This window comes from Dermacentor albipictus, chromosome 9 (assembly GCF_038994185.2).
Source record: "Dermacentor albipictus isolate Rhodes 1998 colony chromosome 9, USDA_Dalb.pri_finalv2, whole genome shotgun sequence".
Taxonomy (NCBI): Eukaryota; Metazoa; Arthropoda; class Arachnida; order Ixodida; family Ixodidae; genus Dermacentor; species Dermacentor albipictus.
Window position 1 is genome coordinate 122,433,837 of NC_091829.1, and position 26,166 is coordinate 122,460,002.

A 26,166-nucleotide genomic window follows, 5' to 3' on the forward strand; every position below is an offset into this window, starting at 1 on the left:
GTTTCCCATATCGTTCTCAAATCTCAATGTGTAATACGGATAAAACATTTATTTCCTTTACACTAAAATCAGAAGTGTCGTACCAAAGAGTCGAAATATCTTCACTAGTCGATTCATGTTCCGCATCATTAATAGCCTTAACCGAAATATGGCTCACTGATGTTATAGCAGACAACACAATTTTCGTCAGCGAAACAGGTTTCAGTATTTGACGATGTGATAGATCAAACCGTAGAGGGGGTGGTGTACCTCTGGCAATAAAAGATGATTCGCTGACGGTGCCGGTATTTATTAGTTCATTTCTCTAATGTGTATGGGTTTCACGGAAGTGCTGTTCTACTGATATAATCATTGGTGCCACCTACCGCCCTTCTAATACGAATGATTGCTTTTCTGCCGAATTGCATCGAGCTCTGTGTGAAATATGTACACGTTTCCCAAATCTACTCTACCCATATTTGGTGATTTCGATTTCCCTACTATAAACTGGTTCACATAATCCGTCACTGCTAGTCAAAGCGAAGCTCATATGTTTCTTCAATCATGTCTTGATTTTTCACTATTGCAAATTATTACTGATCCCACGCGTCGCACATCGAGCACAGCCAACATTGTAGACCTATTATTAACAAATAAATCCTGACATCTGTTCAGGCATTGAACTTAGAACGCATTTACGTTCACAACGTTATAACAGGATGCATTTCAAGTTCGTTTACTGAAAAAAAACTTTTAAAAAATCCGATGTTACAACAGAGCTAACTAACACTGAATTGGATTGTTTCTCTGCTGAGTTCTTGAATCAGTATTCCTGACGAATCTTGAGAAAAATTGGGATTTGTTTAAAAATATTCTTATTAACCTTATCATTGAATTTGTGCCTCTAATGTCCATCAAATCTAACAGCAGCGCACCATGGTTTAATCAGAAGATGCGGCGCATGAACAATAAAAATAAGCGATTTTATCGGCAGGCAGCAAAAGTTCTCGTTTGAGCGCGTGGGAGAAGTACAAGAAATGTGATAAAGAGCACCAGTCGCTCCTAAAATCCACTCGACGTCTCTTCTTCAATCATGGCTTCGTATCGCTGTTAACCAACAGCCCTCGTGAATTCTGGCGCATCATAAACCCTAGCTTTCATCCCGACTTTTTGCTTTCCAACAGTAAAGGCGTCGTAACTGACGAATCTCAATGTGCTCAGTTTTTAATAAAGCCATTTCATTAGTTTTTACCAACGAAGATATTAGTTCATTTCCCAAAATAAATATATTTGACGACATTCGCACGCATGAAATACCTATTAATGGAAGCTGGTATCTTAGCCTTCCTAAATTTAAACGTCCCTAATTGGGAACAACTGCTTGAGATTGCTTTCTGTTATGATTTGACTCAGGTCATCTCAGCTTGTACGCGTGTGGGTCCAACTACTTCCTCTATCCTTGATTTAATATTCTTAACTGGTTCGTTGCTCACACTTGTTGACATGCGTGAAATTTTTGAAGGTCCCTCTGATCATAAAATGGTTATGATATCACTAGATGTGTGTGTTAATATCATGCGCGGGAACGATAAACTTCTGATTCCAAACTTTCAAGCCGCCAATGGCCTGGCAATACTAGAAAATCTGGATCAGTCATATTATTCTTTTTTGGAATTGGGCAGCTCATCAGGTACTACTGAAGAACTATGGAAATGTTTCCATGATATGACAAAGTTTTTCATACAACATTTCATTCCTGAGCGTTCTAAACATGTAGGAAAAAGAAACCCCTGGGTAACTCGGGAAATAATACACTCTAAAAGAAAGCTTAAACGTATGCGAAAGGCTCGCACCCTCCGTCCTAGTATCGAACAGAAACATGACATTAATCTTTTAGGTAAAAAGCTCCGGCATATCCTGAAGACGTTTAAAGATAACTTTTATAACTCAACACTAAAACGATTTCTCAAAGAAGCTCCAGATAAGTTTTGGAGGTATTTGAATACAATGGCTAACTTGTATAGCATGCACACCAACTAAAGTAGCCAGGATCAAGCGGAGGCATTTAACTCCTTCTTTTCCTCAGTTTTTACCATCGATGATGGTATTTTGCCTACCACCAATGATTATGCGGACAGACTTCCTATTCAGAATATCAAGATTACAGAAGAGGGCATTTTCAATCTGTTACTTCACGTTAACATAAAAAAAGTCCCGGTCCTGACTAAATCCTCAATGAATTTCTTTATAGATATGCAGAATGGACATACAAGTTTTTAACACTATTTTTTCAATCATCCATTTCTAGTGGCTCATTTCCCACTGCCTGGAAGCGCGCAATAATTGTGCCCATACATAAAGGTGGTCCAACCTCTGGCACTAGCAACTACCGACCGATATCACTCACGAGCACCTGTTCTAAAATGCTAGAACACATTGTGTCAACGCATCTGCTCACCTATTTAGATGAACATAAATTAATTTTTCCAGGTCAACATGGCTTTCGCAAAGGTTTGTCTACCGTCACTCAGCTTATTTAACTTGTGCATGACCTTTCTAGCACAATTAATGCCCGCGGCCAAACTGATATAATATTCTTAGACTTGGCAAAGGCCTTGCACAAGGTGTCCCACAAAAAGCGTTTACTTAAAGTTAGCGTTACTTTCAAAAATTCTTCCCTTACGCGGTGGTTCACTTCCTACCTTGAACATAGAGAACAATGTTTTCAATTGGGACATCAGCAATCTAGTTTATCTCCCGTGGTATCTGGGGTACCCCATGGTAGTGTCTTAGGGCCCCTTTTATTCCTAGTTTTTATAAATGATCTGCCAATTGACATCACTACCAAAATAAGAATAATTGCCGACGCCTGCATATTGCACAAGAAAATAGAGTCACCAGGTGATCAGGTCGACCTTAATCTTGACTTACAGAAAATTAAGAACTGGTGTGATCGGTGGCAAATGCAGCTGAACCCAACTAATCGCTTTTTATGTCCATCTCTAGAAAAAAGAATATTTTAAAATTCTCATACAGTATCAACGCTCATGAGCTTGCGCGAGTTAAACAAAATAAATACCTAGGTCTTATACCCGACTTGCGTTGGAATCTTCATGTAAATGAACTTTGTGCAAACGCTAACAAGGTATTCTGGGGGCTGAGACTTAACCTGCACTGTGCCTCCCCTGAAATTAAAATTTTAGCTTACAAAACCTTGCTAAGGCGTATAATTCAGTACGCAAAAATAATATGGGATCCCTGCACCCAAAGTAGCTGTCTCAAACTAGAGAAAGTCCAGCGCCTTGCTTCTAGGTTTATATTTAATAAATACCACCGTTTTCACTCTCCGACTGAATTATGTAAACTTGCAAAGCTTCCACCTCTGCAAAAACGTACGGAGTATGAAAGCCTTGAATTCCTGTTCTTAGTAATTCATAACCATGTCAAAATAAGATACGACAAGTACTTCCAAATCAAGACACTGGAAACATCATGACACAGACACATTATGTATATATATCCTTCCACAGTGCACAATGACTGTTTCAGGTATAGTTTTTTTTTCTTAGGGCAATTCAGCAGTGGAACTCCTTGCGTGGCTCAATTGTCCAAATAACATCAGTTATTGCATTCTTGGAAGCAATACATTGCCTTATGTATCCTGATGCACCCTAATGTTCTGTACTAATATTGGGACATAATAAGTCAGAATGTGCTCTGTAATTCTATTGTTAATGTGTTTCATATCAGCAGTGCTACTTCATTTTCTTTTTTCTTGTTTTTAGTGCATTCTTCAATCGCACTAATGCACTTCTCCGTTTATGTATGTTACATCCACTCCTGTAAAAGCCCATCATGAGCTGACAGTATCAATAAACAAATTTTAAACAAATAAACAACCTTAAAATTACTTGTAGTTTGGGCCACCATGACTTTAACAATAAGCTACCTAAGAGTACATCACAACGCATTTCTTCGGCCTTCTCCTGTCTGTTTTCACAATCATCATCAAAGGGGCAAATTCCCAATGACTGGCGCGTAGCCAAGGTAATACCTATACTCAAGTCAGGTGAGCGTTCTTCCTCTCTTAACTATCAACCCATCTAACCAGCACCATTTGCAAACTTCTTGCGCATGTGATTCATGGCCAAGTAATTAGCTACCGCGAAAATCACAACATCATTTTCAAATATCTGCAGGGATTCCGCAAGGCTTTCTTGTGTGACACTCAACTCGCTCGCTTTCTTAACGATCGCATGACGCGGGCTTTCAGGTCGGCGCAGTATTTCTGGATTTTTCAAAGGCTTTTGATCGGGTCCCTCACCGCAGATTTCTGCTGAAATTAACAGAGCTTAACGTCCACCCTAATGTACTCGCCTGGTTTTAAGACTTTCTATCCTCAAGAACTCAGTTCACTTCTGATAAAAATTCTGATCGTGTTGCATTCGTGTTGTATACTTCTCTACTCTTGCGTCCTGTCTGCACGCCTCACCTCTTTTTTTGATTATGAAAAATTCTAGCTCATCTTCTGTTCATGTGACCCAAAGTAAGCGTACTCGGTCCTCTACTGTTTGTAATCTAAATTAATTATTTGCCTGACTGTGCAGGGTCCCGAGTTCGACTCTTGGCTGATAATTTCGGAATTTACCCAAACATTACCAATGACAATGACCGCCAAAATTCCTACAAACTGATCTCAATGCAGTAAGCGCATCGTGCTCATCCTGGTCAATCATCCTTAGCGTTTCTAAAACTAAACATGTGAGTTTCACTCGTCGTGCATCTCGTATTCCAACCACTTACATCCTTAATTGCTGTACTGCAGAAACAACAATAACTTAGAAGTACCTTGGGGTGCACCTTCATGGTGACTTAACATGGCATCACCATATCGACCTCACCCTTGCGTCTGGTAACCGCTCAGTTGGTCTTTTTAAACGTAGCCTCAAACATGCTCCTATCCACGTAAGAACGCTTGATTATGCTACTCTAATACGCCTTAAAATTGAACATGCTGCGTCGATTTGGGACCCCAATCAGGCCTACATTATTTCTAACATCGAATCCTTGCAAAGCCGTGCTGTTCGTTTTATTTTTCCGGGCTACTAATCCTATACTAGCGTCTCAGAACTAAAAAAGCGCACCCAACTGGAAGACCTATTGCATTGCCGTGAACTTACTTGCTCGTTTAACACTCTGCCATAAGCCTTATGACCATCCATCTCTTCACGATGTCTTTCAGTCACCTCATGCCATCTTTAAACGACATGATCATTATTTCAAAGTTAAACGCGTAAAGCGTACTTCATCCTCTCACGCCAACTCTTTAATTTCTCGCACGATCATTCAGTGTAACAATTTGCCATCGCACATCGCCACAGAAACGGACAAAAAAAATCCAAGATTTACTTCGCTGTGATGGAAGTGTGTAATAATATTTTGTTCATTGTTCTTTTGTTCATGTTTTCCTTTCGTATTATGCTTTACGTTTTCATCGCTCTAAATAAATGAATAAACCCTTTACCAAAACGCTCGTGGACTTTGCACAAAACGCTTCAATTTTTTCCACTGTCATTTCGTCTTCTTTCCTATTTTTGTTATTATTGAAACTTGGCTGTGCAGTGAAATTTTCTCCGGATTTCTTTTCACCGCACTGCAACATCTTCCGCAGGGACGCGGAGTTCAGTGGACAACCACAAAAAGGTGGTGGCGCACTGGTTGCTGTTGAAAACTCACTGAGATTTGTTAGGTGCAACGGCATTGAAAGTGCACAGGGACCCTATAAAGTAAAACTATTCCAATCTGGTTTTATTCCAATCTCTTGACGTCAAATTTACGTAACCGCCGGCGCAACCATCGGGCGGTGACCCACTGCGATGTCTCAACAGCTCAACCAAACGCTCTACTCGTTTATAGGAGTTCGCGTTTGTTTGCTTTAAAAAGAAGTAGGAGTGCCTACACTGAGCGGCTTTTCTTATCTAATTCGCTGACAAGGGGCATGGAACACGCTCAAGCGGAGAGGTTTTTGATGGGGCCGAGCCAGCGCAGTGAAAACAGATAACTGGATGAAGAGCGTGGTGCCTGCGGCCTCCCATTCGCCTTACTTAGCATGCGGTGGCTATATTTGAAAATCGTGGTGGCGTGCAACGAAAGCTTGAGGATGCTGCTTAAACAGATTCTTCGCAAAGAAAAGTTCACAAAGCGATGTCATAAGCATGCCAAAAAGGCTCTATAACCTTGCCCTGCCAAACAAGAACTATTATGCGCAAAAACATTCATGCTCTCCAGCACGTGCGAGTAGCCAGTTCCTGAGCGATCAGTGGGCAGCGGTCTTCTGTTCCTTTTGTAATGGGGCATTCACTGGCTGGTTGGAAAAAAATTCGGTTTTGTTCAGCACATTAACGCATCTTTAACGTGAACACGTCACTTTGACGCGGTGAATATTTGCAGGTTTGTGATTTCGCCTGACTGGGAGGTGAATTGGGCGAAGGCCGAGCGCTTTTGACTCATAGCAGAGGGCTAATGGCAAAATGGTATCGAATCAGAAATAATTACCTTTCTTTTGTTCGGTGTAATTAGGCATAATCAGTGCGTACACATCATATCAGATGGGGAGCTACCGCAGTGTTCGCGACGTCGTGCGACAGACAGGCCGAGTGGGTGTCGTTCGAAAATTTTGTGACCCATCGTAGAGGGCTGATTGCAGAATTGGAATTGAAAAGTTTCGAATAGCGTTAAGCTATAGCGCCCCAGGAGTCGATTTGGCTAGAAGTCAGCCTAGCGCGTTGTGAAAATTGCTTATTGCATCTTTCTACGTAAAGCCAAACATTTCCCGCTTTGTTTGATGACGTCATCTCTTCTATTGAAAGTGTAACAACTTCCCATAGCAGGCACAAGGTAATCCTTCTTGGTGACTTTAATAGACCTGGAATTGAGTGGAAGAAGCTTAGATAATCTCATTACAATCATTACATAGAGAAGAAATGCAGCCTGTTGTTGGACTTTCTGCCCTTCTGTTCCCTTCAGTAAAATGACTTGATCACCAATTCATGTGCCAACGTTTTGGATCTTTGCATCTCTATTGCTCAAGTTTTAGATGTCTCGTTCTGACATCACCTTTGTGCACCCCGATAAGTTTCATCCGCCTCTTAAGATAACTACCTCTGTGTCAGCCTCGAGGCACACCTCCTCCAGTGGCAAAACCCAACACTCTCGCCACCGTTTCAAGCGTGGGGATAATATTCGTTTTCATAAGTTCTTGTCCACTACCGACTGATCACGGGTTACAGACAAAACCAATGGTCCTAATCAAGTTAATAAGTTTACGGAGCTTGTTTTGAGATGTATGCGCAAATAGTGCAGGTGCTCTAAATATCGCCACTGGTTCTTCCCTGAACTCATAGTTGCTGCAGTTGACTGGCCGCACAGAAAATCTAGAATTCCCCTGCCTAATTAGTAGAGAGGATTCCACGTTTTTCGAGCTCTCTGTAGACGCCCGTATAGTCTATAAGCGGCAATAACACTCGCGCATTCCATTCTTAGAAAGAGCGCCTCCGACCGGCCGGAGGAACTTTGCTATCACATCTATAAGCGCTCAAATATACATTTAGAGTGTTTTCGCCTGCTTGGCTCTAGACACACATAAAACACAGCGTCAGAGACAGCAGTCGCATCGAAAGGTCTCCGACGCTGTGTTTGATAAATATGTCACCTTCTGTATATATATGTTTGTGTCTTGTGATCAATAAATTAAGTTGCTAGTCAGCGCTCTTGTTGTCCTCTTGCGATCTTTCTTCCTTCCCCCGTCCCTTCTTCTTACCGCGATTCAGTGCTTCACACTGCAGAAAGCTTACACCACGGATCTAAGCCAACTCGCCCACATCGCTATTCCTTTTGTGATATCTTGAATGTCCTCTTTCTGTATAATGGGGTCAAAACATTGTTATACAAAACAAATTTTACTTAAATTTACCTGCAGTGATGCCTCAATCTATTTTCGTAAAACACTTTTACTGGTAAAATTACAGAAAATCCTGGCTGAAAAGCACATCAGTATTTTCTGTTCCAATTATAGCGATTTTTGTAGTGACTACAGTAATTTCTGTAGCACCTAAGAATTTCCTGACGTTTTTGTAGTTGCCACAGACATTTATGGCGTTACAAACAAAATTCTCACGTCGCAACAGATACGTTCTGTTGTGATGACCAAGTATTTTCAAGTCGCAACGGCAAAATTCTGCCCCGACATGAAGTTCTGATGTCGCAACAAAGCTTCCTATCGCAACAACGATTCTGGAGTAACAACAGGAACTGTCTCTCGCGACGACAAACGCTTTCTACCGCGGCGTTAGAAAATGTGCCATTTTCTATCGCAATGGCATCAGCGCTGCCGTCGCCACCGAAGCGCTTTCCTTCACTATGCTTGAAAATTCTAGGGCAGTTTCACACCGGTGGTGTACGCGGTATACAAGGGCACGTTCTCTGCACCCGGCAACGCCGGTAACTCCTATGCCGGTATTAACGTCGAGGTGGCCAATTTTCGTAATTTTGCCGCAACAAAAAAACACAAACAATCGCCCTACCGGACTCCCTAAAATGGACCGCTGATCGAAATCATCACAAATGTGGTAACGGCTGCGTATCTATTCTGCATTTTTGATTAAGATGTCACACACAGGTCTGAGGACTTGCACCTATTGTTACGCTGGCACATTATTTAATTTCCCCAGAAATATCGTATAACCTTTTGCCAAGCGGAAAAGAAGTTTAAGGTTGTTGCACAAAGCTGCGTAAAAATTTGTTTCGCTCGAGTGTCAGTATTCTGGCCTAGGCGCTACAATGAGAAACGGGTGCGTTGTCTCAATGAGCCCTTATCCACAGATGTTTAAGCTTATTCAGCTATTTTTCACTGAAGAGAAAAAATATATGCGCGCACAAATGTATAAAGAGAGCGAGACAGCTCTCGAAATTAGCAGTAACAACCCTTACAGTGTAACCTGTCGTCCTTGTCTATTTCTGAATTTCGGGCTGATATAGATATCGCAAAGCAAGATCAATCTTCCCTCACTTCACTGAGTATTTGCCGATGGTAACAACACCGTTGCTATTCTAGAGAGGCGCCAGTTCACGTGGCGGAGTTAAAGCATACCTTGACTTAGTGCGCATGCAAACAGCAGCGTAGACAGATTCTCACGGTTGGCGTGGTCAAAATGTACAAATACAACCATGGTTTACGGAAAACTCGCAAGTTAGATTGGAATGCAGAACCAATTGTATCTTCGCAGTAATATTTCATTCAGATGATTTCAAAACGCAAAGACTTTTATGATCAAGGAGACTTCTAATCAGACTGGTATCCATTGCTGATGCAGTGTATCCTCTTGCGCCACTTTTAGAGAACTGTTTGCTTTAATAATAGCACTATGAAGTATTTGTATTGTGCTTGTAGACAGTTTTGGCCGCTGTGTAAATACCTTATGCATATATTTTTCATAGTAATAAATGCGATGAAAAAAAAAACAAGTTGTTGGCATGGTGCAATAGTAAGAGCCTGGGTTCAGAAGCATTAGATGGTATGTTGAAATCTTCGCGTTAGAATATTTATTGTTCTTAATTTATCACTTTCCCTTTTTTTACTCCAACAAATTTAATCATCATCGTCATCAGCCTGGTTACGCCCACTGCAGGGCAAAGGCCTCTCCCATACTTCTCCAACTACCCCGGTCCTGTACTAATTGTGGCCATGTTGTTCCTGCAAACTTCTTAATCTCATCCGCCCACCTAACTTTCTGCCGCCCTCTACTACGCTTCCCTTCCCTTGGAATCCATTCCGTAACTCTTAATGACTATCGGTTGTCTTCCCTCCTCATTACGTGTCCTGCCCATGCCGATTTCTTTTTCTTGATTTCAACTAAGATATCGTTAAGTCGCGTTTGTTCCCTCACCCAATCAGCTCTTTTCTTATCCCTTAACGTTATATCCTTTTTCTTATCCCAACAAATTTACATAGTCCCAAATAGCTATCCATCTATTTATCGCGCTTTGTTAGCTTTGTGCTGCTTTCTAGCATAAATTAGTTGCAACTTTGCCCTTCCAATTCACCTACGCCACGCTCCATGACTCGACTCTCGATGTGGCGCATGACTTGTTCTGGTAATCATTTATTGCGCGGTAGTTCCCCTGCGCGAAGTGTACAAACCACGTCTAACTGGTCGCACCGCCTGTAGTTGGCAGGTGCCTTTGCTGTAGCTAATAGGAGGCATAATAGTCCCAATTTGTTAGCGACTGGGCCTGCAAAGGCTACTTCGATGCCTGTGGCGGGTTGGCGCGCCAGTAAGCATGAGCATGCGCCACCGTGCGTACGCGGCTCGTGGTTTTCGGGTGAGCGCATCAACCCGTTCGGCCGTTTTTGCTTGTCTTCTCGTTTGAGCCGCGTTCAAGCTTGTTGAAATATCTATACTCCGTTTCATATGTAGCGTGCAACAGGCTGGAAGCTACGGCAGTAGTCCGCAGCGAAAAAACAACAACAAATAAAATGCGCCACTCCACACGCGTCGTGGCTGAGTTGTACAAGGCGCGCGCCCAGGTGGTGCCGGCTACGTAGGCCCTGGGTTTGAAGCTCAGTATGACGAATTTTTTCTTTCCTTTTTCTTTTTGTTCCAAGAACTCGTTGAGTAAAAAAAAAATTTTTTCTGTGGTTGCCGGCCTTGCAACCGACTTACCGACATCATATGCGCTATGTAAAGGTAAATGAGGAATTTTGTACGTAATGAAAAAAAATATATTTGGGCATTGTTGAAAATGAACACAGAGTTTATTTTTCAGCAATATCATATCCAGCTCTTCTGAACACGTACCAACTAGCGCCCCAAGCGGGCCCGGCACGAAGCTAGCGCGTTTTCAATGGAACGAGCGCATTTTTTTCGAATAACAAAAGCTGCAGGTCGATTATTGAAAAAGGCAGGTGATAGACGTGTTCTGGAAGACAATCAACACGAGGTAAATGCAGTGATCACCCTATGGCACGTAAGAATTTCGTTCCTACAGCGGTAAAAGATTTGGCAATGCAAGCCTATGGAAACGATGAAAGTTTGTACTCAATTGCGGCGCAAGACGCAATCTAACTAAAGGCCTGCTTTCGGATGGCTCTAAATGACCAGTGCGCTTATTAGATGACGCAGCTTTTCCACTAAAGCCATGTCTGATGCGTCCATGCTCAGGAAAAAACTTGGATTAAAGAAAGAGAACATTGATTTATCGCCTCACCAGGGGACGTCGTTACATAGAGAATGCGTTTGGCATTTTTGTGTCGAGGTGGCGTTGTTTTCTTGAGACACTAGAAGGCGATTCAGAGCTTGTCGCTAAACTCATAAAGGAATCTGTGTGCCTACACAATTTTTTAATGTGAGACCATGCGCATTGCCTTAAAGGTTATGGTGATCAGCCAAGTAGGGAGAATATTCGAGATGGTCATTGGAGGCAGACTGTTTCCTAGGTTCGCAGACAGCATTCATTGACTATCAACCGCACTACTTCATCTGCTATGCGCACAAAAGATGAACTAGCAGGTTACTTCATGTCTTGGCAGGGCTCCCTTCCATGGCAGCTAAGTGTCATCAGGCGTATATTGCAGCATTGTTTAGCTTATCGAAGATCTCTGCACCCACCACATGACAGCATTTTGTACAGTGATTGACAACTAAAATCCTGGTGAAGTACAGAATCCTACTCAATTTCAGCTTGTGAGAGTAATATCAGGTATATTATATTTTTGACAATCGGTAATCAGTTACATGTGTACAAGTATGTGTCACAAGTTTTGAAAAGCGACCAGCGATGCGAGATTGTATAACCGAGATATGGAGACAAGTGATCTGCTATGTAATTTTGGTTCACATTTTATTTGTTCATGACTGTCGCTGACATGACACTCATGTAGGGTTATCTATCACTCTGTCAATATTTTAAGATAACGGGCGCCACTGTGTTCTTCGGTGACACTGTGCATGTTGGCTCTTAATATCTTTTGTAAAGTGTGAGCATGGAGTGCCTCTGTTTCATGTTTTGTTGAGTTGTCCCCAGCGAGAAACAGGCTAGCCCCATGCTTTGAATAAAACGATCGCAATATTGCAAATAAGTTCCCATTTGACAGAGTAATAAAACTTTTATTTTGTCGGCTTCATACTTATTCTTTGAATCACATGTCACATTCTCGCGTACATGGTGCATATTGAACTTGCAATACAACTTCTGTTTCTAACAGCACACTAAATATGCAAATGTACTACGAGTTCTACTGACCTATGAAATGATGCGTTCTTTTTATTAATTTACGTTTCATTATATTTCCATGTAAATAAACCCAGCTGCAATATTGCACTGCAGAGTTGCACAGAAACAATCGGAGGATATCGCCGGTTACGTCGTGTCATTGCAGTATAGACGCCGGTTGCTCGCCGCCGTGACGTCACGGAGCACGACGCGTGCGCGCGCGCGCGTTACGGCGTAGCATATCTGCGGCTTTACTGTTGCCACTAAGGCCGTGCTTCAGGCAAAGAAAGAAAAAAAAGATATAGCTGATCCCTCTTTTGTAGTACTCGGTTGAACACAAAAGCGAAACGTGTCTTTACAGGAGTTGTTCCATATTTGCTTCGTGAAATCACGGTCTCCTGCAGCGAAAGGCGCGGAATTTGTGGGTCGGCGACCGTGTTGTAGGTTTGATGGGCGAGCGGCGTCCTGCTGCCGAGTCACTTCGGTGAAGATACAAATATTTTGGTCCGGCTCCAGTATCTTGGGCAGCCAGTTGCGACGCGCTCAGCTTCCGGAATACGAGTGGCAGAGTTCACAGCGTGCGCCGCGAACGCGCGACGGTGTTCTGCTTCACGCAGGCGTACCTATCGGCGGGCCAAAGCGAGATTCACCCGTCGACACGGTTGCCTTTCTGCGAAACAATCAACCATCTACTTTGTTCCTGCTCCGCCTTCTGCAAAAAGAGGGCTTCTCTCTACGTCTCATTCCGACGCCTCGCACTCCCAGTGGTCTCTGCAACTCAGTGCTGTTTCGCTGCCGGCACCACGGCTCCGCCTTCAGGCACCTTCTTACGTTCCTGGAGGACACGGGGCTGTGGTGTAACTTGTGATTGTGCCGCATGGCTACCGTTGAGATCGGCACCTAACGGTACCGGGCTCTGCCAATCGCCTCTCTCCTGTCTCTTTTCTTCCTTCTTTGTGTGCCCCTCCCCTTCTCGAAGGCCCTGAGTCATGCTCCCTCAAGGGCGGTAGCAAACAGCGCCCTCTTCCTCTTCACAATCACTCGCTCTCTTGCCTTTCTGCGCCGCATAGTGTAGCGGTTTTCGTTTTTTAGAAGCGATGGCGGAATGTGCGCACTGCTGATGCATGTTGAAGCTGTATTCCGTATGCGACGAGGCGCCACAGGCTGATCGCACGCGAAAGACAAACCCTGGCGGAAACTGCGCGTCAGCTCAACAGAAGGCCTACACCGCCTAGACCAGGCAATACCGAGCTTCCGCTGCGCTGAGGTTACCGAAGCGCTCTATGCCGGCGCTCGTTAGTGCAAGATGCAGCACTTCGCTTCGGCGCTCTTAGATGGCGGCGCCATCCCTGTCAAGAGAGAGCCTATTTTACGCGTTTGCGACGACGTGACATCTGCGACGTGACAACCCCGGCATGAAACACTTTCGTGATAAAAAGAAAAAATATATATTTGGACAGAGCTCACCTAGCTACAACGAACGTCCAAGTAAAAAACTAGCCGGAATGCTACATTTGTAACGCTTCTCTCTCGCGTTTCCCTCTGGACAATGTGCGCTTTCTGGCTGTGCCATCGACGTAATGGCGACACATGCACAACACCCGAGTTGGCGTCAAAGGCATGGTCGATATAGTGTTTTAGCACGGAAACCCTTACAAGCGGACTCTGGAATTGAGCCTCACAAGTGTTTGTGTGCGTCCCTTCCTCTGTCCATGTGAGTTCCCCACTAAAACACTATATCAACCATGTCGCACCAACAAGACCAGAATTCAGACCTGGCGTCAAAACGTTTCATTGAAGACCAGCACGTACCAAGTGCCACATAATCCCACTAACAGCCCACATTTTTAGACTGCGCTATCTTCGGCATTGGTGCATATTTTTGTGGGATAGCTTTATAGCGATATGTCTAGGTACCGAAAAGAGAACTGGTGTGACAATGCCAAGAATGCTATTCGCAATAAATCCTGAGTGGTACTTTCAAACACAAACACCCTGTCTCGCTACACAGGCACACACTTTCCACGTAAAGATAGGCAATTACTGATGGGAATGCAACGCAAAAAGAAGAGCTGTCGCGGCAGTGGTCACTCGTGACTGGGTGGCTGCTCGCGTCGGCTCGACGCCGGGATTAGACCCCGACGCCGTCTGTAGCCAAACGAAATACTTGCACAAAGTCTTTCCATCGTACGCGGGAGATAGCAGAACGGCAGACGCAGACCTCGCCAATTGCGTCTCGCTTGTACTTTCCGGCTGCATGTGTGTGTACACAAGGGCGTATGTACAACTTGTTTGCACAGAGCCCCCTTATAAAGATACGGTGCTAGACACTATAAGCTGATCCTTTCATGTGTCGGCGCCTCACTGAACCTCCGAAGCTTCTTGTTGGACCGTTTGCTCGTTGTGGATGCAGTACTTGCAATCTCGGGAAATGAGGAATGCGGTTAAAAAGCTTGAAAGCAAATAGCGAGTTTGATGCAACCTAAATTTGTATGTTCGTCTGCGTGCTTGTTATTTCGTGGCGCAGGAGTCAGAGCTGTCGTTGCTGCTGACAAAAAGGTTTGTGGTGCGCCTACATGAAACATCCAGCAGTGCTGACCCTAATTTCTTATTGATCATTGTGATTTGTAGCAGATAAACAGCGGGCACTGTAAATTGCACTGCCTATAACCGATTTTATAAAAGAGAGAGCATATATCCTACTCATGATTTAAAGGGCGCACGCGCCGTGGTGGCATTGTGCTTTTCTGAATAAACCACTTATCCCCTGGAAATATTTCTCAAACGCTCCGATAGAACATCTTAGACCTCCATATGTGGCGGCACTGAACCAAGAAATGTCCCAGGAACATTTTGCCAACTTGCACTTTCCGATAAAAATTTCGCCCTATGGATTCCCTATGTGATTACTCATCGATTTCTCGGAACTGGCTGAGTATAGCTAACCGCTTCGTTGACTAGCATTTCGACATCTAAAAGCACATGTGAGCCGAATATTGCGTACCTGCAGCCAATGTAAATGGTACTCACATTGTGTGTAAAAGAGCATGTTGGGGCGTATGTAATTGTCACCACTTTGTTTATTATTTCCGTTTCATTTGCTGATGTAACGCAAAATCCAAGGCAGGCTACCTTGGCTCCATTCGCCTCGCCGCTTGTTCCTGTCTGTCGCATGACGTACAGTATATGCAATGACGGCGCATACTAATATTTGCAGTCATTACATTACCGGTCATCTGCAGATACGGAAACAAATCGCAAGGTTGATGCAGTCAGCTGATCAGTTGCGCTTGATGTTGCACATCTGAAAATGCCCAGGAACCGCTGCGTAGAGTGACGGCACTGTTGACAATGCCCAGTGTCAACATTAGGAGCAATCTTTAGGTCGGGGACTCCTATATAAGCATCATAGGAAAGAGCGAATTGTTTTTCACGCAACCAATGTACCGCCCTTTTTTTTTACTTCATTTATTCTATAGAAGGCACATGTCATCTGAATTTAAGACCCAGCCACTCAGCAGTAACTTATTAGTTGTTGTTTTTCCTTGCTCTTCTTGAACGTCCGAAAAGTTAGTAACACACAGCAAAACAAGCTCAATGCATCTACCACTTCAGAAAGTTTCCACATACCTTCGTGTGATCTACCTACAGCACTCATGCACCAATCACTACCTAAAGAGTGCAGGGCACGGTCACACAAAAATATTTGGGTTTCCGCAAGAAATTGCAGTAGAGGGTACATTATGACTTTACGTGCGTAAAAACTGGGCTTTAAAAGCATACTTCTGTCCATATTACGAGGTAATGTGCTGCGTGGAACCGAGCCATCGTCTGCTACAAAACCAGTTACTGCGCGACATCATGACGGCGCATAGCTGTCGTTTGTTACCGTATTTACACCAGACATCGCATGACACGTCTTCGACACCACCACCTCCGCGTGAAGACGCAAGCGAGGAATCTTTAATAGGAGAAGCAGCGATATTTTCGGTTACATTTAACTATGTAATAGGATTAGTCAGAGATATGAATGTTCGAAATCTGGAACATAATGCAATAATGTCTCAGTTGCTCCCCTCCTGCATCACGAAAATGCGCAGAGCCAGAGTAAAGTGACAGAGCGATACCTTCGCATCCACTCACACCAGAACTGTCTTGAAGCTCGTGCCGCTTTATAGTACGGACAACAATTCCGCGATATGAACATGTCGCATATCATCCTTGTGCGTTCTAGATGTGGGCTCTGCCTTTTTAACGTGCCACATTGTGCAAGAATTAATAAAAGGCATAGCAGGAGCATTTGTCTGCTACCTGATAAAAACATTGCATGTTTCAGGTGTCACTGGGGATGGCGCAGACAGATGGAGACAGCCAGAGAAAACATCTGCTACCATCGCATGGCCAAAGTCCGAGCCAAAACGGAAGGCAGAGCCTGCATCACAACTCATCCAACATTTATTGATGGAATTTTCAATGTGCATACCATAGAGACGGTGTACCTGCAAATGATGGCCCTGAATCAACAATAGTTGAATGTTGACATACAGAGGTACAGTCTTTATTGACTACAACATAGAACTTGTAGCGGCCGTCTTTCACTGTCATTTCTCCCCTGCTTCTATGAAATTCAGTGACCTCGTCTGGCCTCCACGTGGGGATCTCGTTTGACCTCGTCTGACCTCCCGCATAGCCCATGCTATTTCTTGGGACCTGAGGTGGCTGCCCGACAGGGGCACCAGCACTGCCACTCGGGAAACCTGTTTTACTGTGGAATAATGCCTACTCTTCGTTCTCAACCTGTTAAAACATGTATTGTCTCTGCTAAACCGAGCTCTCAACAACTGGTGACCCAGGACATTTACGTTTTTTTTCGAACACTGCCATGGACGACGCTGCTCCTACTCTGAATGACAGAGAAGACGCCACATGTACGTCTCCCGTCATCGCACCGCAGCTTCAGATTCTCACCTTTTGGCACAAGAATCCTCAAGTTCGGTTTGTACAAGTAGAGGCCCGTTTTAAAATTCGGCGCATCACCTAACAGACAGAAAGGTACGTCGTCGCCGCGTTACCCTCCGACATCGCCGATGGCGTAGACGACTTGCTAGCGGATTCGCGTTTGGCCGCAGTATACAACCTAACACGCACGATCCTGCAGCGCCTGGAGCCATCGCAACAAAGTAGGCTTCAACAGCTCCCCTTCGACGAACTCGGCTAACAACAACTGTCACAACTCCTGCACCGGTTGCGTCATCTGCTGGGTGGCTACTTCGCAAATGAGAGATAGCTTAAACTTTCACGCGAACTGTTCATCCAGCGCCTCCCAGAGTCCGCAGGCATGGTACTGGCGGCTTCCAACCAGATGAGTCTCGTCCGGCTAGCTGCACTTGCTGACCGCCCATGCGACTGCTCGTTTTCGGCACAGCCACTATCGCAGCTGCGAAAGTCTGCGCAACTTCGAGACAGAAGACCAACCCTCGCGCCTGGAGGGAACGGTCGACCGTCTTACCAGTGCACTGGAGTAGATCATGACGGCTGGCAACATTGGCGACCAACTTCGGCGCAACCGTTCGCCTACACAGTCTCGCCGCACACCTAGGAATTCGCCGCGCCAGTTGCGCTGGTACCACCGTCGCTTTCGCGAACAAGCAAGTTGCTCCATCGAGCGCTGCTGGTAGACGGGAAACGCACTGGCCCGTTGCTAACGGCGGGGTGCGACATCGGCCCTCGCGCAAGCCGCCTATTCTTTGCAGTCGACCGCATGACCGGCACCCGCCTCTTCGTCGGCATCGGAGCCGAGCTGTTTATAATTCCTGCCACTGTCGTGTGGACTTGCCAACGTGGCAAGTTCACACCCACGCTCCACGCGGTGAGCAAAACTGTCATCGCGTCGTATGGTCTCCAATCAATAACGATATACATCGCACTACGGCGCTTGTAGAAACGGGTGTTTGTGATCACCGACGTCAGCTTTGCCATACTGGGAGTGGTCTTCCTCAGCGATTTGAACCTAGATGTTTGTTTTCGCGATCGGCGCCAAAGGATAACGTCACATTCCTCACTGTACTTAACCTGCAGTGCAACTTCACCTCATCTGGCATCCATACGCTTCGGCCGGTCTCAATGTACGACGGGGTACTTGCTGAGTATCCGCAGCTCACGAAGCCCCGAAACGATACGGTGCCCGTAAAACACAAGGTCACCCATCATATCACCGCCATCGGCTCACCTGTCGCCGCGCGGCCATGGGGGCTCACTGGACAGAGGTTGGAAGTCGCCAGTGTCAGTTCGAGCACATGCTTCAGTTAGGCGTTATTCGTCCTTCCTCCAGCATTTGGTCTTCTCCTTTCCTCTGGTTCCAAAGCAGGACAGTGGCAACTGGCAGCCTTGCGGTAATTACTGAGCTTCGAATGCCATCACTACTCCGGATCAGTATTCCCTTCCTTCATACATGACTTCGGCGCTCGTCTCGCAGGAACCAAAATATACAGCAAGATTGATTTGATGAGCGCATATCACGAAATTCCTCACGAACTCAGCGACATTTCGAAGCAATCACTACTCCATTTGGCCTGTTTGAGTCTCTCCGTATGGCTTGCGGAGAATGCGGTACAAACTTTTCAAAGGTTCATGGACGAGGATACACACGGACTCCCGTTCATTTTCCTGTACCTCGACGGCATTCTCGTTGCAAGTCGCACAGACAAAGAGCACAAAGAGCACTTTCGCCTTATATTTGAGCGACTGGATGAACATGGCCTTGTCCTAAAGCCCCAGAAATGGCTTATCGGAGTTGAAGCCCTGGATTTTCTCAGACGTCGCACTTCACCACAAGGCCACTGGAATCACGGGTGCAGCCAGTCGAGGACTTCCCCTCTCCGACCTCCTTCCGAAAGTTTCGCGAGTTTCTGAGGCTCACAAACTTTCACAGGCGCTTCATACCATCCTATGCCCAAGTTCTTCAGCCGCCTACCGACATGCTGCATCGTGATTCTAAAAGATTGCCTACCTTCCACTCGTCCTCGGAGCACGGAAGCTCCTTCCAGGAAGCCAAAACGCGGTTGGCTACTGCAGTGTTGTTGATTCATCCGTTGCCTGACGCACCAACTCGCCTTATGGTAGACGCGTCGACCACGGCAGTGAGCGCAGTACTACAGCAGCGCGATGGCACAGACTGGAGGCCACCGGGTTTCTTGTCAAATCACATCAAATCCACAGAGGCTTGCTACGTACAGTACCCTCTGGAGGGAGATGTTGGCCATCTATGGCGCTGTCAAGCATTATCGCTTTTTTCTTGAAGGCTATAGTTCTTACATTCTGAGCGACCACAAGCCGCTAACCTTCATTTTCAAGAACAACAGTTCCTCGCACTCAGAATGTGAGCTTCGGCAACTTTCCTTTATTTATGAATTCTCTATGAATATCGGCCATATCTGTGGGACCGAAACTCAGGTAGAGTACGTGCTGTCGCGGATCCGCGCTGTGCCTGCTGACGCTGTGGATTTCCAAGCTCCAGCCTCAGCCCAGCAAAATGACCCCGAGCTGCGCCAGTTGCGCGAAGAAGGCTCGTTGCTCCAGCTTGCGGAGGTGCTGTTTCTCTGCACAACAACATTGGTCACGTGCCACACGTCGCCAGCAGCTGCTCGCGTGTTCGTGCCCCATCAGTTTTGTCGGCCAATATTCGATTCACTGCACGGGCTAAGCCACCTCGGTATGAGAGCGACAAGAGGCTTATCGCAGACTGCTTCGTCTCGCCAAGGATCAACGATGTTCGAAGCAGTACAAGAAGCTGCCAAGCCTGTCAACCCGTAAAAGTGATCCGGCGCACGCGTTCAGCGGTGCAGCCGTTTTGACCACCAGAGTGGTGTTTCGATCACCTGCACTTAGACTTGGTAACGCCCCTTTCGCCATACCAAGGTTTCAAGTACCTTCTCCCGTGTGTCGACCGGGACTCAAGGTGGCCTGACGCGACGCCTCTGCAAGACATCACGGCCGAAACAGTGGCGGAATCATCTGCTGCTATGTCGGTATTGCGGCACGGTTGCCCTTTACGAATAACCACTGACCGAGGCCGGCAGTTCCAAACCTCGCTTTTTTTTGCCCTGGCAAGACTGCTCGCCATCCACCTGCATAACACCACGGCTTTCCACTGACAGATCAATGACATGGTCGAGCGTTTCCACCGACAACTGAAGGCGTCATTGACCGCCCCGCTCGAGAGACAGCACTGGGTGGAAAGACTACCCCTAGTACTACTGGGGCTGTGAACGACGATCAGGGATGACGTCAGAATCAGCACTGCCGACATGCTCTATGGATAAGCAATACGCGTTCCAGGCCAGTTTTTGGGCACCCAGCAAAGCACTCCACCAGCAACGGCGCAGCACTTAAAGAGGCTACAGTCCTAGCTCAACGCGGGCAGCCTGGGTTTAGTTTTCTGACAAAGGGAACAACCATGCACGTCTTTCTGCGGCGCGACTCTATCAAGCCACCATTGACTCCTTCTGCTTTTCGTGTGGTTTCGCGTTCAGAGATAACCTTGAGTATTGACGTACGCAGCAAAGAGACAGTGTCATGCAACCACGTGAAATGCGTCTATCTTGAACATTAACGCTGCATACCTTCCGCCCTTCACACCTAAGCCTCTAGCATTATAGTGGGGGGGGGGAGCCCTTGCAGCGACCATCTGTCACTGTGCTTTATCCCCCACTTCTGTAAAATTCAGTTACCTCGCCTGGCCTGCACGTAGAGTCACTGCCCCTGCTCTTCCTTGGGACCTGAGACGACTGCCCGACAGGGGCACCACGGCTGCCCTTCTTACTGTGCAAGAAAGCCAGTCTACTCTTCGTTCTCAACCTGGCAAAACGTGTATTACTTGCCTACGCTAAACCAAGCTCCCAACAAACTCTCCAAATTTGTCCATGCAGTAGCTGTCCTGTCATCTGCGTTATAATTTCTCTAATGGAAAACATTACTTATTATGGCTTGATAAAAGCATTAGCAAGAATATGAATATGCTAAAGATTCGTTTTCTTTTTTGCAGGTAGTACAAGAATACAGAAGATTGCCACTTTGCAAGGTGGATACGGCACAGACTTCGCAAGCACTATAGAAAGCCTTTTCCACCCTGCTAGTACTGAAAATCGGGAAGATATTTCCATCGGGGCCGTACACAAGCTTTCAATTTGCAGATTACTCAGGTATTCTACATTTTTCAAGTTCTTACAGCCCTCGGGATGCATTCCTAGATTTGGCACTGTAGCTGGCCTTTGCCACAGTGGCATAACAAGCTTTGAATGCTAGGTACATGACGACAGATAAACCAAATGCTGCAATTCAATTCCTACACAACAGAGGCCTTACCGCACACATGTAATATGTTCGAAAATGTTATGCCTTAAGCCAAGTGGCCACGGCAATACAAAAAGAAAGAAAAACAGTTTTCACTCTATATGATTATTAGGGTTTCTGCTACAGCGCCGTTTAGTATAAAATCTTGAAGTGCACTAAAATACTTACGAACAATACAGTTATACTTACTTTATACAGTTATACAATACTTTTATACTTGCGTATAAAAGCTTGAAGTGCACTAAAATACTTACGAACAATACAGACAACACAAAAGTCCGAGCATGGCGGCGGGTAACTGACAAAATGTTATGGTTATTGGTTATACACCGTCTGCCATGAAACGCAAGGCGCCCTTCTTACGGCAAATTTCTCGGCTTTTCCGACTGCCGAAGCTAAGCAGCATTCAGTGCAGTCATCACAAAAGGAGCAGACCACTTCTTGGTACACACCAAACTTTCTCCTCCTATTGCGGAATACTCCAGATGACGACCCCACGTGCCACATGCTCTTGATGTTTTCAAGCAAAGCAGATCCGGACTCAAATTTGCGCGTGAACGTCTACAACATATGATGCTGCAATACTTTTAAAAGCTCACTTCAAGCAAGACCACACCTGCTGGAAATGCTCAACTAGTAGTGAGAATACTCTATCAAACTACAGGTTATGCCACTCAAAACCTGTAAAAAATTGGATTTTTGCTGTAAGAATGCGTATGGAGGTCAAGAAATTTCGTCATCATATGATGAGCATTAGTTTTGAGGCAGATGTACGTCGATGCAGAGAAGCCTGTTTCGCGGACTCGGTCCTTGCCTTATGTGGAGGCAAATTTATCAGGAAGGTAAAACCCTCCAAATCGACTTGAAGCAGCGTAGTACTCCGTTTGAAAGAAGCAAAAAAGTAGTGATAATGGCCTACGTTCATTCTCTTTCACACAGATTTTAAAAACTAGAGGTTGGATATGGAAGTAAAGTTTTATTTTCAGCTCCTTGTAAACTTGGCAAGGTGGGAGCAGCTGTCGAAAGAAAGAGAGAATGGGAAAGAACACAGGCTGTAAAATTACCATGCGAAAAAACTCATCCCCTGTAGGACTGCTCATCATCATCATCAGCCTGGCTACGCCCACTGCAGGGCAAAGATCTCTCTCATACTTCTCCAACTACCCTTCTTAATCTCATCCGCCCACCTAACTTTCTGCCACCTCCTGCTAGGCTTCCCTTCTCTTATAATCCAGTCAGTAACCCTTAATGACCATCGGTTACCTTCTCTCTTTATTACATGCCCTGCCCATGCCCATTTCTTTTTCTTGATTTCAACTAAGATGTAATTAACTCGCGTTTGTTCCCTCACAAAATATGATCTTTTCTTATCCCTTAACGTCACACACATCATTCTTCTTTCCATAGCTCGTTGCGTCGTCCTCAATTTAGGTAGAACCCTTTTCGTAAGCCTCCAGGTTTTTGCCCCGTACGTGAGTACTGGTAAGACACAGCTTTTATACATTTTTCTCTTGAGGGATAGTGGCAATCTGCTGTTCAGGATGTGAGTATGCCTGGCAAATGCACCCCAGCCCATTCTTATTGTTCCGGTTATTTCAGTCTCATGATCCCGATGCGCAATCGCTACCTGCCCTAAGTAGATGTATTCCCTTACCACTTTCAGTGCGTCGCTACCTATCGTAAACTGTTGTTATCTGCCGAGGCTGTTAAACATTAGTTTAGTTTTCTGCAGATTAATTTTTAGACCCACCCTTCTGCTTTGCCTCTCCAGGTCAGTAAGATTGCATTGCAATTGGTCCCCTGAGTGACTATGCAAGACAATATTGTAACGAACAATTAAGGTAGTCCAGACACAATGATTTATTGTGCCCTGGTGGTACTGCACTTGTGCCCTGGTGGTAAATAAAAAAAGACTGCCGCGTTCTGAACAGGAGATCAAGAATGCCTGCTTCTTCTCTCTCGAGCGTCGCTTCACCTCTTCTTTTTGTAGACGTTGACAACGGCCGTCCAGGATGCAAGTGCGTGCGGCGAAAACACGTACCATCATTTCGTCGTCTTTTCCTCCAATACACCGTTGTCCTCTTGAGGGGGCGCATGAACCTGTGCGCGTTGTTTAAATATGTTTCTGCCTTGTATCAATATCATCAGCGAATCGCAAGTTACTAAGGTATTCTCCATTAACTCTTATCCCCAATTCTCCCCAATCTAGGGTCTCTGAATACCTGCTGTAAACACGTTGCGAATAACATTGGAGAGACCGTATCTCCCTGCCTGACGCCTTTCTTTATTGGGATTTTGGGATATTATATGCCTGACGCCTTTCTTTATTGAGCAGGCAGGCTGATGCATTGCTGTGAAGCTAGCGGAGCACCAGAATTCTTTAAGCAAGGAGTCTACAAACCTAGCAAAGCATGGTTTCGAATGCGTGTGAACCGTTCTTTTATGACACAAAAATTCTTTTTCTTCGCACTGATAGCAGCACAGGTGGCAGAAGCATTTCACATAATGAGAAAAGGTAGTGGCTGTGTTACCCAGCCCTCCTTAGCCTTATCTTCGAATGAAATGAGCTTGTTGAACAGGGCTGAACAAAGTGTTAATCTCATCCGCGACCGCAAGGAAATATTTTGTGAATCCCAAGTGTCTTTTATTTACATTAAGCAAGCGTGCATGCTTGATGGAAGGCTTCAAAACGCAATCGTGTTTTTCAATAAAGCCCGTTGTAATTCAGCACCTTCTGTGTCACACTATATTTTTTGTGCCCTGTGTGGGTAGCGCTGCCTTTATTCATTATGGAAAACGACCAACTATCCAAATCTACCGTTCTTCTTAACAATACCATGTTTCCACATGTTGGTGCCATGTGCTACAAAGCCCTATAAGCTTACAAGATCCGCTTTGAAACCGGAGCAACCACATTCTCACTAATAATAATAATAATAACAATAATAATAATAATAATAATAATAATAACCTTTATTCATAGAAACAAGTGGTACAAAGTGCCACTTGTTTCTATGACTAAAGGTTATTATTATTATGAATAAAGGTTATTATTATTATTACTAAGCGCACCTCCTCACCATCCATTACCTCTTCGTGAGCCCATAAAGAAACAAATGGTCAAAATAAAAGCTGAGCTGGTTATCCGCCGTATCGACACTGGGACTTAGAGGCGTGCCGGACTGGTAGCTGCTCTAAAGCGCCCCTGTGAATACAAGATCTGCACTGATCTGTCTCAGCTTAACAGAGCCACCGCATGGAACACCACATGCTCATGACTGAGGAACAATACCTATGCTTCGTTGGAGATGCGAAGTTTTTTCAAAGCTTGATGCTGCATCCAGTTTTCATCAAACCAAGCAGTGTCCCAAATCTCAATTGTACACAACCCTTATAACCGCATTTGGCCACCACTGCTTCCTGCGTCTGCTATTCGGCCTTAAATCGGCACCCAAGGGTCCCGAATACCCGAATGCCAGGTTAGTGTGGCGAACATTCTTGAAGATATCCTCGTCCTAGTTAAAACTCGTAACGAGCCTGACCAGCACCTCCAGCAGGCAGATTCCGGAAGACAGGCATCACGCTCAACATTGACAAATGGCACCAGCAACGTAAAGTTCCTGGGAGTCATCGGGAGTGCTAAAAAGGCATTTCACGACACCCTGACTACGTAGCAGCCCTCAAGCGTATGCCAACTCCAGAAGACGTCTCTAGTATTCGCCGTCTACTTGGTCTGGTTGATCATGTGGGCCGTTTCTTACCAAATGTCCCTGACCACTGTTCATTCGATTCCGTTCAGTCCAGTCCCTCTCTTCCAAAACAATTGCAACTCCAGCCGAGAAATACACATCACAGTTCTGTCGTGTGAGCACAGGCTGTAGCGATGTCTTCGCTTCTATATGAAGTCCTGCATTGGAATTTGAGGATAGCTTTTGCTAAGGGGTGCTGGCAGTACGCTCCTGTTGAGAACTGGTGTTGTAGCTGGAATAGATTCCAAAACACACTGAAGCAAAGGGGCCACATAACCTGCAATCTTAAGGTAATATAAATCGAATATCTTGTCTTTAAGGAAGGCGATCATAACAGCGCTAGTTTCTTTCCACAGTGTTAACTTACGGCTGGGGACAAAGCGGAAATCGCTTTTATATGTACTTGAATGGAGACACATAAAAACCAAGCGCCAACTTCAAAAACAAATAAGTGCCCGAGAAGCATGAAATTTGTTTCTTCATTTTTTTGTAGTGGAATAAATATTGTAGCACAAATTTTTACGCTGCTTTTATTTTTAGTATCAATAGATCAAAGTCTTTACAGGACCGATGTTACAATTACACTGCACATAACATCAGAAAAACAAAAGTAGCTCGGGGTTATTTGAACAGCAAGATGCTCCGAATAATCTTCTGAAAAGCAATGTCTAAAGTGGGATCTCGCAACACACCGACAAGCTCTTGCAACTTTGTCTAAAGTGTCATCTGAAATCGCATGCGACTGTTCCTGACATGCTGTTTACTTTCCTCGCAAGTCATTAGCAGTACCGTTGAAGGCGCTCTAAATACGCCCAGA

General features: G+C 45.1%; 1 long non-coding RNA gene across 2 annotated transcripts in view; it reads left to right on the plus strand.

The window, feature by feature from the left end:
* Nucleotides 1–26,166, plus strand: part of LOC135912588 (uncharacterized) — a 35,505-nt gene that overhangs the window by 2,122 nt on the left and 7,217 nt on the right. For both annotated transcript variants that reach the window (XR_010567723.2, XR_011508789.1), the window contains exon 3: nucleotides 21,293–21,449. This is a non-coding gene — a long non-coding RNA (uncharacterized lncRNA). The remainder of the gene's footprint in view (nucleotides 1–21,292; nucleotides 21,450–26,166) is intronic.